This window comes from Apium graveolens, chromosome 7 (assembly GCF_009905375.1).
Source record: "Apium graveolens cultivar Ventura chromosome 7, ASM990537v1, whole genome shotgun sequence".
In the NCBI taxonomy this organism is placed as follows: domain Eukaryota; kingdom Viridiplantae; phylum Streptophyta; class Magnoliopsida; order Apiales; family Apiaceae; genus Apium; species Apium graveolens.
The window spans coordinates 50,720,147-50,732,905 of record NC_133653.1 but is presented as its reverse complement, the minus strand read 5'-3'; the positions used below and the strand labels follow the sequence as shown (position 1 = coordinate 50,732,905).

At 34.6% G+C, this 12,759-nt stretch overlaps 1 non-coding gene across 1 annotated transcript; it reads right to left on the bottom strand.

The window, feature by feature from the left end:
• Window positions 1-9,281: 9,281 nt before the first annotated feature.
• LOC141676402 (small nucleolar RNA R71) lies at window positions 9,282-9,388 on the bottom strand. The gene has a single exon (XR_012556995.1). It is a non-coding gene; the product is annotated as a small nucleolar RNA R71 (small nucleolar RNA).
• Between the last annotated feature and the right edge of the window lie 3,371 nt (window positions 9,389-12,759).

The following is a 12,759-nucleotide window of genomic DNA, read 5'->3' as shown; positions in this document are numbered from 1 at the left end:
ACAGGAACGTGTCAATTTTTAGGAAACAAGCTAGTATCCTGGTTCAGTAAAAAGCAAAATTCAGTCTCTACTTCTACAGTTGAGGCTGAATATATTGCTGCTGGCAGTTGCTGTGCACAAATTCTGTGGATGAAAAACCAATTGTTGGACTATGGTTTGCAAGTAGACAGAAATCCTATTTTCTATGATAAAGTGCAATTTCCATTACTGAAAATCCAGTACAACATTCAAGAACAAAGCACATAGATATCAAGTATCACTTCATTAGGGAATATATAATGAGTGGTACTATGGAACTTCATTTTTTTCCAAGTGAGAAGCAACTTGCAGATATCTTTACCAAGCCACTTGATGAATCCACCTTCACTAGGTTGGTAAGTGAGTTAGGTATGCTTAATTATTCTTAAATTATTTATGATATTTTTGCAAGTTGAAATGCAGCCAGAAATTTTAATTGTTTTCCTGTTTTGGATAAAAATTTGGCTAAGTCAAAATTTTACATCTTGAAGGATGTCCCTTTTCCATCGAATTTGATCATCCGTCGAAATAGAATAGCTTGGTAAAAATCAATTACTTTTATGGATTATTTTAAACCCGACGGATAATTGCTTTATTCTCATCCATCGAATTATCTACATCTTAGCCGTTAAAGTTCTGAACATTATCCATCGGATATACTTACAGTCTGTAAGTATATTACGACGAATAATTGACATAATTTTGACATTTATTTCACTTTTAAATGGTTTTTTGGGAAATTCTCATTGGCTTTTTAATTTGTACCTTTAATTTTTATCCTATTTTATCTGAGAATACATAAAAGCCTTACTTCAAGTTTATTTTATCTTTTATCTTTCTCTATTGCAATTAACTACTATCTTCTTTCTCAAAGCAAAACCCTCTTTCTCTCTGCAAATTTCCTTGCTTTAACAATTGCACCAGTAGTCAAGATCATGCCTCAGTCATGATTCATTTATGGAAGAACAATTTTGTGGTTCTTGTGAACAAAGAAATTCCAGCCTCTGAGGATTATCACAAAATGATGGATTTTGTGAACGGATGCAAGCTTAGTTATGCCATGCTAGAATCACCCATAATCTATTGTGAAGTTGTGGAGGAGATGTGGACCACTGCTGTGTATCAAGCTACTGACAAAACAATAACTCTCTCTCCATTAAAGGTAAGGAATTCTGCATTAATAGTGATATTATCCAAGCATGCTTTAAAATTCCTGAAAACACTACTACTAAACCACACACATATGCTGATTTAGTTAACTTGCATAATTCTATTGGATATGCTCTTCCTACCACTAATCTAAATGAGATTAGAAGACTGGGTCTTAGAAAAGAGTGGAGTTTTCTGTGTGATGTAGTTACCAAGGTGATTTCTGGTAAATGAAGTAACTTTGATTCTATCAATACTACTATGCTTAACATGCTCTACATGTTGCTTACTAATAATTACTATAATTTTAGTGATGCTATCATGTTTGAGTTTGGTTTCCAGTTAGGGGAGATTAAAAAGAGGTCTAGGCATGTTTATTATGCTAGATTCTTTATGATTATTGCTACCCATATTTGCGAGGATCTTGTGATTGAGAACCCAACCAACAAACTGGATTGTTGGGTTCAAGAAAGAAGAGTAATTGCAGATTTAAAGAGGGCTGATCACCACAAGGAAGTGCCCCTTATTTATTTTCCTATCATGGAGGGCCCTCAGGTTAATGAGGTAAATACTTCTGTCTCTACTCCCTCCATCTCTCAAGTTTCTTTGCCATTGACTGTGGATATGTCATCTGTGTCATTAACCCAATAGATGCCTACCGCAGCCATAAAATCCAAAACTTCAAAAATTAAATCAAAGAAACCACACTCTGGTGTCTCTCAAAACATGCCAGTTTCAAAATCCACCAAAACCAAAGAGGGGAGTGTGAAGGGTGGTAAGGCTGGTGAGGGACACGGTGAACATAAAAGAAACCATAAGAATAAGGATGGTGAGATGAGTGTACCCAAACCTAGCCACACCATAATCCCAACAAATTGTGGTGCTTAATAAGAAAATTAACACATCTCTAGTTTCATCCTCCCAAAAGGATGCTACTATTAAAACAAGCTCCCAATCAGGAGCACAGGCCAAATGGGTTAGGGACACAGATTCACCCCAAATTTATACAAGGAAGAAGAAATCTAGAAAACTTGGGGATGTACATGGATCACACACAGTGCAAACTGAAGCTAAAGACTTAGTTACTGTACCTTCTCAAATTCAGTTTGATGTGGCTCTAATAAATATGGAGTCACAGCCAAAATCTTTAACAATAGAAGCACCAAACACATAAAACTCTCCCACCAATTCTCTGGATATGGACATGATTCACACATCACTTCCTGATTCTCGTTCTTTAACTCTGTTGGAGAAGCCAAAATCCAGTACAAGTGAGCATTATCTTTTAGATGATTTGTTGGCTCACTTGCCAATTCTTTCAGGAACTATATAGAATTTTGTGCCTAAATTATCATGAATCTGCACATAGTCCACTATAGTTTCCACTTCAAACTCTATCATTTCCTCTATTTTGGTGGATATTGTTCATCCGTCGGTAAGTGATTGTATCCCGACGGATGTGACTAACAGCAGTCATCAGTCAGCTATCCTAATTACTACCCCGATGGATGTTCCTCATCCGTTGGTACTCACTACACAAGCTGAATTTTAAAAAATTGTTTCACTCCTAGTAGTTGTACAATCACTCCTAGGATTGAGGGAATAGAGTAAACAGAGTGAGAGGCTGAGTTGTTCTTAGGAAGAAGGAGAGGAAAAGAGAGTTATATAGGCAATTTCTTCCAGCCTAGAAAAAGTGAGTGAGGGGAGTTCCACCTTAGTAGGTGAAGGTGAGGGTGTGAGGGTAGTGAGCCAATGGGAGCACTTGATGCAAGAATATAAAGAAAATGAGAGAAATGTAGGTACAGAACTCTGGGAAGAGCCAATTGTAAATAAGTTAATAGATGTCAATGAGGTTGACAAAAAATAGCTATTTTAGCAAGAATATCAGGCTGTCTCAGACTCTGTTTCTTATGAAGCTGAGGCATTTACTCACCCGGTGTCAGCATGTCAATCTTTAGCTGAACAGGATAATGTGGTTGTTGAAAGGATGCTAAACTTGGTGCATACTACTGCTTTAATGGAAAGGGCAAAGGATGCTATAACTGCTATGCCTTCCAAAGCTGGTAGTGACTTTGAATTGGCTGAAGAATCATTTGGGGATGCTGGTGAGAATGATGAGGATGATAGCATGAGCATAGGGGGAGATGCCAAAATTCCTTCTTGGATGTTAACCAAAGACTGTTCATATTCACATCTCCAATCCACCTTATTCAAGCTTATTCATGACACCCTAACACCAATTCAAGCATCCACAAGTGCCATCACAAATAGGTTATTCAAGGCACACCTAGAATCTCTACAGCTGCACAAGATTCAGGCTCTCCAACACAGTCAAAATGTGGATAAAATCAAGCAAGTAATTTCTGATGTCAAATAAGATTTTGTAGCAAGGTTGGATGCTAGACTTCCAAGAACCACTATGATTGAAATAGCTCAATAGCTAAAGAAAGAAGCTGATTTGAACAGAAAGGTTGAGGCCATGAACTCTAGACTGATAAATGTAGAGAAGTCAGTGGCCAAAATATGTGCAAATCAGGAAGCTCAAAATGGTCTGCTCTAACAGTTGGTGGCTACACAACTTTCTACCTCTACTCAACTTGATGCTAACAAAAAGGGGGAGAAATATTCTATCATCCCAGTTAGTCAGGGGGAATCAACAAGTGAGGGGGAAAAATGCTTAAGATTCAAGTCAATAAAGTGATTGTGCCAGCAATTGCATTCTATAAACCACTAGCTATGGATAAAATTGATCTAATCAATCTAGCAGCAGCAAAGCTGGAATCAAGTGAAAAATTGAAAAAGATTGATATAGAAGCAGCTAAGAAAGAGCTAGGTCATAAATGGAAGCAAATTGATGATGAAATCCAGAAGAAGTTTGGTCCAATTGAGAAAAAAACAAGGTATTTTCTCACTTCTCTCAACTGAGACAAATTTCTGTGAATGAAATGAGTCTGGGTAATTTAGAAAAGGGCCAACCTTTATGTATAAAGTCTCCAAAAGCTACCTTGGTTTTGGAGCCCAAAAGAAATTATCCAAAGTCATCTGACAAGAATCCCCTTGACCTTATGTTTGAGACTCCAAGGCCAAATAAAAAGAAGCTGTTGGCAAGGTCCATTGCATTCTTCAAAGATCCAACTGACTCCGTGTTAACGAGAAGAATTGCTAAGATCAATAGGAATGGGAAAGAAATATGTGTGGTGGCTGGACACCCTCAGTTTGCAGAAGCTAAGAAGAAAGAAAAAGAGAGAATCAAGCAAGAAAAGAAGCAAGATGCTTTAAATGCTAAGAATCTCAAACAGAAGAAAAAGCAAGCTGCTATAGTAGCCAAGCTTCAAGATGTGAAAACTGCAACTGAGATTTCTGAGAAACAACATGTGGTAGCTGAAGATCAGGATCAGAAAATGCACAAGAAACCTCAACATAAAAGGAAGTTCAGATACAAGAATCTTCCCAAAAGAATGTTGGATTTTGATAATGACGAGATGGAAGATTACATTTCCAACCAGTCTACATCTACAACTCAAACATCCAAGTCCTCAGTGGTGCATGAGGATTTTAAGGTGGATCCTACAAAGAATTTTCATGGTGAGCCTATAGTTCCCAAGGATGAGCCAATAGACTTGGAAAGTTTTCCTCTTTCTGAACTTAATTTACCAATCTTCAACAAGCTAAATAAGACAAAGACAAGAGCAATCAAGAAGGTCAAGCCTGTGAAACTCAAAACCAAAACCTTAACCAAAGTTCAACCAACTGTCAACACGTGAGATCTTCTATACATCTGTAATATCAAAGAATTTTCTGATATCAATCTCTATATGGATGAATTAGAAGAAGTAAGGGGAACTGATGCTCACAGAAATCTCCCTGAAAGACTGGTGTTCAAATATCAGAGTAGGAAACAGATCATATGGCCCCTTCACAAGAATTTTCAAGAAAGTTATATTATTTTGATAAAGATATTCACATCTTTCAAGAAAATTTTGGGTTCAATGTGACTGCCAAGAAATTGGTTCTAAAGAAGATAGAAGAACTAAGGAGCAGAAAAGCCTCAAATGCACTCCTAAGGACTCTATCAGTTCCCTTCACAGGAAATATAATGCACTTGAGGCCTTACCGGCTGATGGAATTCGTGGATGATAAAGGTGTTAGGACATTATTCAGACTAGATGACCAATTGAGCATCTCAAGCAATGAGACTCTATTGGAAATGCAAGGAAAGCTGGATTCATCAAATGCTGAAGAATTTGAATTTCACAGACAACTCCAAAATCAAATAGAAGAAAATAACTGGAAGCTTGGGAAGAAATCAAGACAATCAAGGAAATGGAAAACATCTGCTCAAACTAGAGGAGCACCTTAATAATGATTGTGAGAACTCTTTGTACATTTTACCTTGTTCAATTTTTAAATAATTTGTAGCACTTACTAGTTTTATCTACCATAACTTAATCTATACATTTAGGGTATTTTGTTATCATCAAGTTTCTCTTAATTTATGGCTACATTTCTAGTAGACATAAATTAGGGGATATTGTTAGAAATATGTTGTGAACTTGATGATAAGTTGAACAAAACCCCTTAGTAGATTTAACTTAGTGTTTTTGTAGCTCTCGACGAATGTTTTACTATAGTCCCGACGGATGAACTTTATAGTCCCGACGGATGACATCTGAACATCCATCGAGAGTGTAGCCTATGTAACAATAAGTATTGTAGCACATTTCTGCAAACAACAATATTTTAGTTGTATAGATGTTGTAGGATTCTTTAATTCATGTTGACTACTAGATTGATAAGCATAATAAGTTGGCTAATTGTAAATATAACTCCAAAATCAAATAGAAGAAAACAATTGGAAGCTTGGGAAGAAATCAAGACAATCAAGGAAATAGAAAACATCTGCTCAGACTAGAGGAGCACCTTGATAATTATTGTGAGAACTCTTTGTACACTTTACCTTGTTCAATTTTTAAAAAATCTGTAGAACTTACTAGTTTTTTCTACCATAACTCAATTTGTACATTTAGGGTATTTTGTTGTCTTCAAGTTTCTCTTAATTTATGGCTACATTTCTAGTAGACATAAATTGGGGGAGATAGTCAGGAATATGTTGTAAACTTGATGATAAGTTGAACAAAATAACTTAGTAGATTTAACTTAGTATTTTTGTAGCTCTTGAGGGATGTTTTACTATAGTCCCGATGAATGAAATTTATAGTCCCGACGGATGACATCTGAACATCCATCGAGAGTCTAGCTTATGTAACAATAAGTATTGTAGCATATTTCTGCAAACAACAATGTTTTAGTTGTGTAGATGCTGTAGGATTCTTTAAGTCATGTTGACTACTAGATTGATATGCAGAATAGGTTGGCTAATTGTAAATATAAGATGTCTTGCAATTCTGTATAAGTGAAATAAAGTTAAGTGGCAGAAAGACTTCCAACGGATGATCTACAAAGGCTCCCGACGGATGACCAACATATATAATCCTGACGGATGATAATATTCAAAATAGCAGTTGACAGTGACAACACAGTCATATGCGTCGGGTGTTTGCAAATGGAATGTGGCAGCCTAATTGCAGGATGTAGAGAACAAAAAAGCATTACCATTTCCATGCAATTATAAAGATATTCCAAGATACTGGATAGAGTAATGTAGCAGCATGATGTTGGACTAGATACAATTTGTCTTATTGTCTTGTCTTACTCTCATGTTACTTGGTAATATATAAACCAAGAGTAGCAAGTTGAAAATATCCAAGTTAGAAAGAAAAACCAGAGAAATAGAAAAAGCAAAATTTGTGAAGAATTTCTCAGTTGTTCTTGTTGCTCAGCTTGTAAGCAGCTGTGTGCTATTCAAGCATCACAGACTTCTCATCTTTTTATATATATATATAGTGGATAATTTCAAATACACCAAAAAATTTTAAATCCTTGTGTTTTATTACTTTATGTTTTTATTTCTATTTTACTTTCTTTCCGCACTTCTTGCAAAATCAAACATAGTTATATATTAAGTAAGAACATTCTTAAAATCAGAAAAAGAAGCCAAAATTACATTCAACCCCCCTTCTGTAATTCTTGTTGCATTGTTTGGGAATAACAATAATCATATATTACACTATAATAACTGTTAATTTTAAGATTTTTGAAATATATGCTTGATTTAAAGAACAATCCCATTAGCAACAAAACATCAAAGTTGTCATACATAATAGTCTTAATATCCAAACTATATGATAAGATATATATTTATATATATTCTATATGATTTTATTCCTTATATTTGTTATATATTACATTAATTTGGATTTTAACTAATTACATTTTAAAGTTCTATTGTAGGAAGCAAAGAAATCCTAAACTAGGATGTTAGAGAATTAGAGTTTAATTTGGAGATTTATTAGAAGGACATTCGGATTTGTTGGACTACATGCCCACAATTCACTGTTTGGGTCATATCTTGAGTTCTAGAAGTCAGAATTCGACGATTTAACAGCCCACACGAAGCTAACGGAATTATTTTCCATTATAGAAAGGTCCAAGTATCAAATTACAACTAGAACAGCCCAGAATTGTTAAAGAAAAGGCAGCTGTGAATTTTCCTTTAGAAACCCAATCAATTTAGGAAACGTACTTGTATTTCCATAAAAGCATTAAAAAACTTTTGTTATAGATACATAGGGACATATATAGAAGAGGGGATTGCTTTTCTTCTTGTAAAAGATTGAAGGGTTTCTTCTTTATTCTCATTAATATTAATTATGTATTCTTATTATATTATGTGTTTTGTTAATCTAGTTATGTGTGAGTAGATTTTTAAATCTAGGGGTTAAGTTCAACCCTAGTTACGATTGATGTATGATTTTCCCAATTCCCCCTAGTTTAGTTATATTGCATGCTATTACTTATTGAGTTATGTTTAATTAACAAGTACACGTGAGACATGATTATGTGTATTGTTTGAACCAATATCTATTTATCAACAAAAGTTGTACTTAGGTGGTTCTGATTTATCCAAAAAGGACATGAACTTCTCCATGAAAATATGTAGAACGGATTGTTAGGAAGTTAGGATGTTGTGTTTAATGTCTCTAAATTGCATGATACCATGAAAATAGGCTTGATTATATTTAATGAAGCCATTAATATTTGAGAGAGGTTATTGATATTTTATAGGGTGCGTCTTCCTCTTAAGTAATATATGATTGATGGAAATCATAATTACACTGATTCATGCTAGTGGGGATACTTAACTTTGTATATTTTTAGTTATTTGATTAATACAATGTATCTGCTGTAATATAATTTTAGTTAATAAATCTCTCAATATTTATTATGTTACTTGCCTAGTTAAATCGAGTAAAGAATTACTAGTGATTGGCACCTTTGGCTCTAGGGGATCGACTCTGACTTACCCTACTACATAGTTAGAAGGATGTTTTAGGAATTATTTTTTGATAGGAACGCGACAACCTTGTCAAATTTTTGGCGCCGCTGCTAGGGACAAAGCGATATTAGATTAATAAATTTTTGAGTTAGTTTAGCTAAGTCTTTTAGTTCTGTGCTTCGGCTATTATTCCCCTGTTATTTGATATTGCTTTTTAGTTTTCTTATTGCATACAAACCCGAAGTTCAGGTATGGAAAACTTGATAAATTTTGATTCTGAAATTGAAGCTACAACTAGAAGACAAGCGGGTGCATGAAAAGAACAGAAAGGAAAAATGATATGGGTAAACCACATAAGGCTCTCAATGAGCAGGGTATGCCAGATACTAAGGGCGTACTCTGCAGTATTCTCAGACCAATAGTCACTGCTACCCACTTTATAATCAAGCCTCAATTCATCCAATTCATCTCCGATGATTATTTCGCAAGATTCTACACTGAAAATCCTGTTGATCATCTTGAGAGTTTTCTGGAAAAGTGTGATACGATAAAGTTGACTAATGTTAGTGATGATGCGATAAAGCTATGATTATTTTTATTCTCTCTTCGAGTTGCAACAAAAGATTGGTTGAAATATGAAGTGCCAAACAAGTTCACTACTTGGGATGATTTAGCAAAGGCCTTTTTACTCAAAATTTTCAGTCAGAAGAAGATTACAAAGCTCAAGAATGACATATCTAACTTTCTTCAAGATGATGAGCAGTCTCTTCGTGATGCTTGAAAAAGATATAAAAGACTTTAGAGATAATGTCCTCACCATGGAATTCCTGACTAGTTGTTGATCTAGACATTCTACAATGGGTTAACACAAGAATTATGAATTTTTGTTGATGCTGCTTCTGGTGGATCTATTATGAAGAAGAACATTGATGATGCGAAAGCTTTGTTAGATGATATCGCGTCCAATGATAACTATCCGTACAGTGATAGAAATCATCCTAAGAAGGGATGTAAGTATGATGTTGATGCTCTAACCATGTTGAATAATACTATACAAGTAATGGTTAAGAAGATTGAGCAATTGGATTCTAGAACTTCATCTACAGTTGCCTCAAGTGAGATTTGTGGTGATGTTGGACACACTAAAAATATTTGTCAGTTTAATCCCTCTAGATTAGGAATGAAACAAGTAAATATCCTTTACAACCAAAATCAAAGGCAACAGTATAATCCTTACTCTAACACGTACAATCCAGGTTGGAGAGATCATCCTAATTTCTCCTACAGAAATACTCAAGCTCAAGCTCAACTTCCACCAACTCAGCAACAAAAATCTTACTTGGAAAATCTTTTTGAAGGATTTATCTCTACACAGGTGAAGAAGATTGAAGAATTTGATGAATGTATCAATAAGATAAAGGCTCACAACAAATTGATGGAGAATTCAATTACTCAAATTGCTCAGCAGTTGAGCCAACTTAACAACTCTTCAGGCCAACTTCCTGGCCAAACTGAGCAACCACCAATGGACCATATCAATATTATAACTACTAGAAACATAAGAGAATTACAGGAACCGTATTTTACGTTGTTCACAAGTGTGGTGAATGTTGAAAAACGGGAAGATGAAATTATAGGTGAAAAAGTGCTAGAGGAAGAGGCGGTGGAAGAAGAAAATAAAGAACCAGTTGTTGTTCCTCTTAAAACGTATGTGCCACCTGTTCATTTTACACAAAGCTTGGAGCAAGCTACGCATGGTAAGTTTCTTGGAATTTTACAAAAGCTAAATATTTATATTCCATTCTTGAATGTTATATTGAAGATGCCTTCTTATGCAAAATTTCTCAAAGATATATTATCAAGGAAGAGAAAGATTAAAGAAAGTTCTACTATCTCATTACCGATATAGTGCAGTGCCATCTTGCAAAATCATCTTCCTAAAATGTTTGCGGATCCAGGTAGCTACTTTATTCCTGTAAAATTTGGGGATGTTGAAATCAAAAGAGCTTTGTGTGATCTTGGAGCAAGTGTCAGTCTAATGCCATTATCAATCTATAAAAAGCTTCATATGGGGGACCTGAAACACACATATATCTCTCTATAATTGGTAGACAGAAGATGTTCCCGTTATGGTAGGAAAATTTTATATTCCATGTGGTTTTGTTATCATGGAAATGGAAGAAGATGCAAATATTCATATCATTCTTGGGAGACCTTTCTTATCTACAACTGGAGTTACAATTGACCTGATGAATGGAAGAATTTCTTTTGAAGTGGGGGAGGAGAAGATGGAATTTATGCTGAAAAATATAATGGGATATCCATCTATTGATGAGACAATCAACATAGTGGATGCACTAGAAGAAGTGATTGATATCAAGGCCAGCAATTTATCATGTAAAGATCTACTTGAAACTATTCTTAAAGGTAACTTGGATGAAGAATATAAGGACTGTACGAGGAATAAGAAACTTTTGGATATATTTCATGTAGCTATGCATGATCATGTAACTATGCATTATCATTCTAATGTCCTAAATCATAAGAAAGTTAAAGAGAAAGCTGTAATCTCTCTTGCGAAAGATCTCGCGAATGTAAAAGTCAAAGAACCCCCACCATATTTGAAGTATGTGATTTTGAATGATGAACTAGTTCTCTTTGAAGTTTGTCATTATAATATATTGAGAAGATAGATTACCGACAATGAGGTAGAAGAGTGTGAGTTTAAATCTACTGAGAGAGATAAACACCTTGTAAACGTTAAGATGAAAAAGAAAAATACAAAGTCTACGAGTGCAAGAATTGATATGAAGATTGATGGGAAAAATATTCTGGAAGCGAGCAAATTTGATCTCAATTATAGTTTGAATGGTTCTTCTTATAAGAACTATCCTAATTTTCTCTTGAAACCCCCATGAATTTGATTCAGAAATGATTGGCTTTTTGGGAGGCAAGCCATGATTTTGTAAGTCTAATATATTATTATTATTATTATTGTATTATTATTGTTATTATTAATTATTAGTATTATTATACTATTATTGTTATTAAATATTTTTGTATCTTTAGGTGAATAGTTTATTTTTGTATCTATTTTAACTCCCACAAGGAGCCTTGATATATATTGTTTGAAGTGTTTCAAAATAGAATTGACGTGTACAATATTTTTTGTTGAGGTGCAAGATTTTCTCGATACCCCTGGTCCGGATTGACAACCTACGGTGTGCATCCTCATGGTTTAGCCAACTATTTTTGGCACGACTCAAATATTGCGGTGTCTACTTGCCAACCCTAGGTGTACTTATTCTCTGCTTTATGCTTGTCTTCTAATCAATTAAGGTGCCACAGTACGGTGGTGCGTCCCACGGTGCTCCCATCGACTGATGTACATTTTATTTCCTGCCTTCTACTGCAAATGCATATTGATCAGCTTGTTTCGGGCATTCCGCTATGCACCTGGTCCAACACTTATAACAGGATCATTAAGCTCAACTCGAAGCCAAAATCAACAAGGCCATCTATCTATATTCCAGCCCAACTATAGTATCCTGTAATTTTTAAAATTAGATTAATAATAGAATAATAGAATAAAAAGATATTAAAATTAGATAAGGGCTAGGATTTAAAATTTGATTAGAGTAATGGGCCGAAAATTTGGATCAGATTCTAATATGGATAACTTGTAGGTAAAGATTTAGAATTTTGTATCATTATAAATACACCCTATTCACCTTCTTCATTTTTATTCATAAATTTTGTAGGGCTCTTATCACCAGAAATCAATAGTTTTGTAAAATTCGTAGAAAATTCATTGTAAGTCGGAATTTAGTGATACTGGACATTTCGGACAGGTGTTTTCATTCTCTACAACTTTCGTGTTTCGTGTTTTCAAAGAAAATGTCATTTAGAGGGTCAAGAAGAGTAAATTATGATCTGACCAGTATTTGAGGAAAGTTTTCGATCGATCTTTCTAGTGTTTTCAAAATTGTATTTTATGCATTTAAATTTGATTATCAAAATATGGGCTAAGTGATTATATATTTGAAAGTATTAGGTGCTAAAAAAGTATATGTCTTATTGAATCTGTATGATGTCGAGAAGATAATATTGGATCTTTTATTTATGCCATGGTTTGTGAAAATATCGAATAAGAACTTAGGACCGCAGTCACTGGATAACAATCTGAACTTAGGACC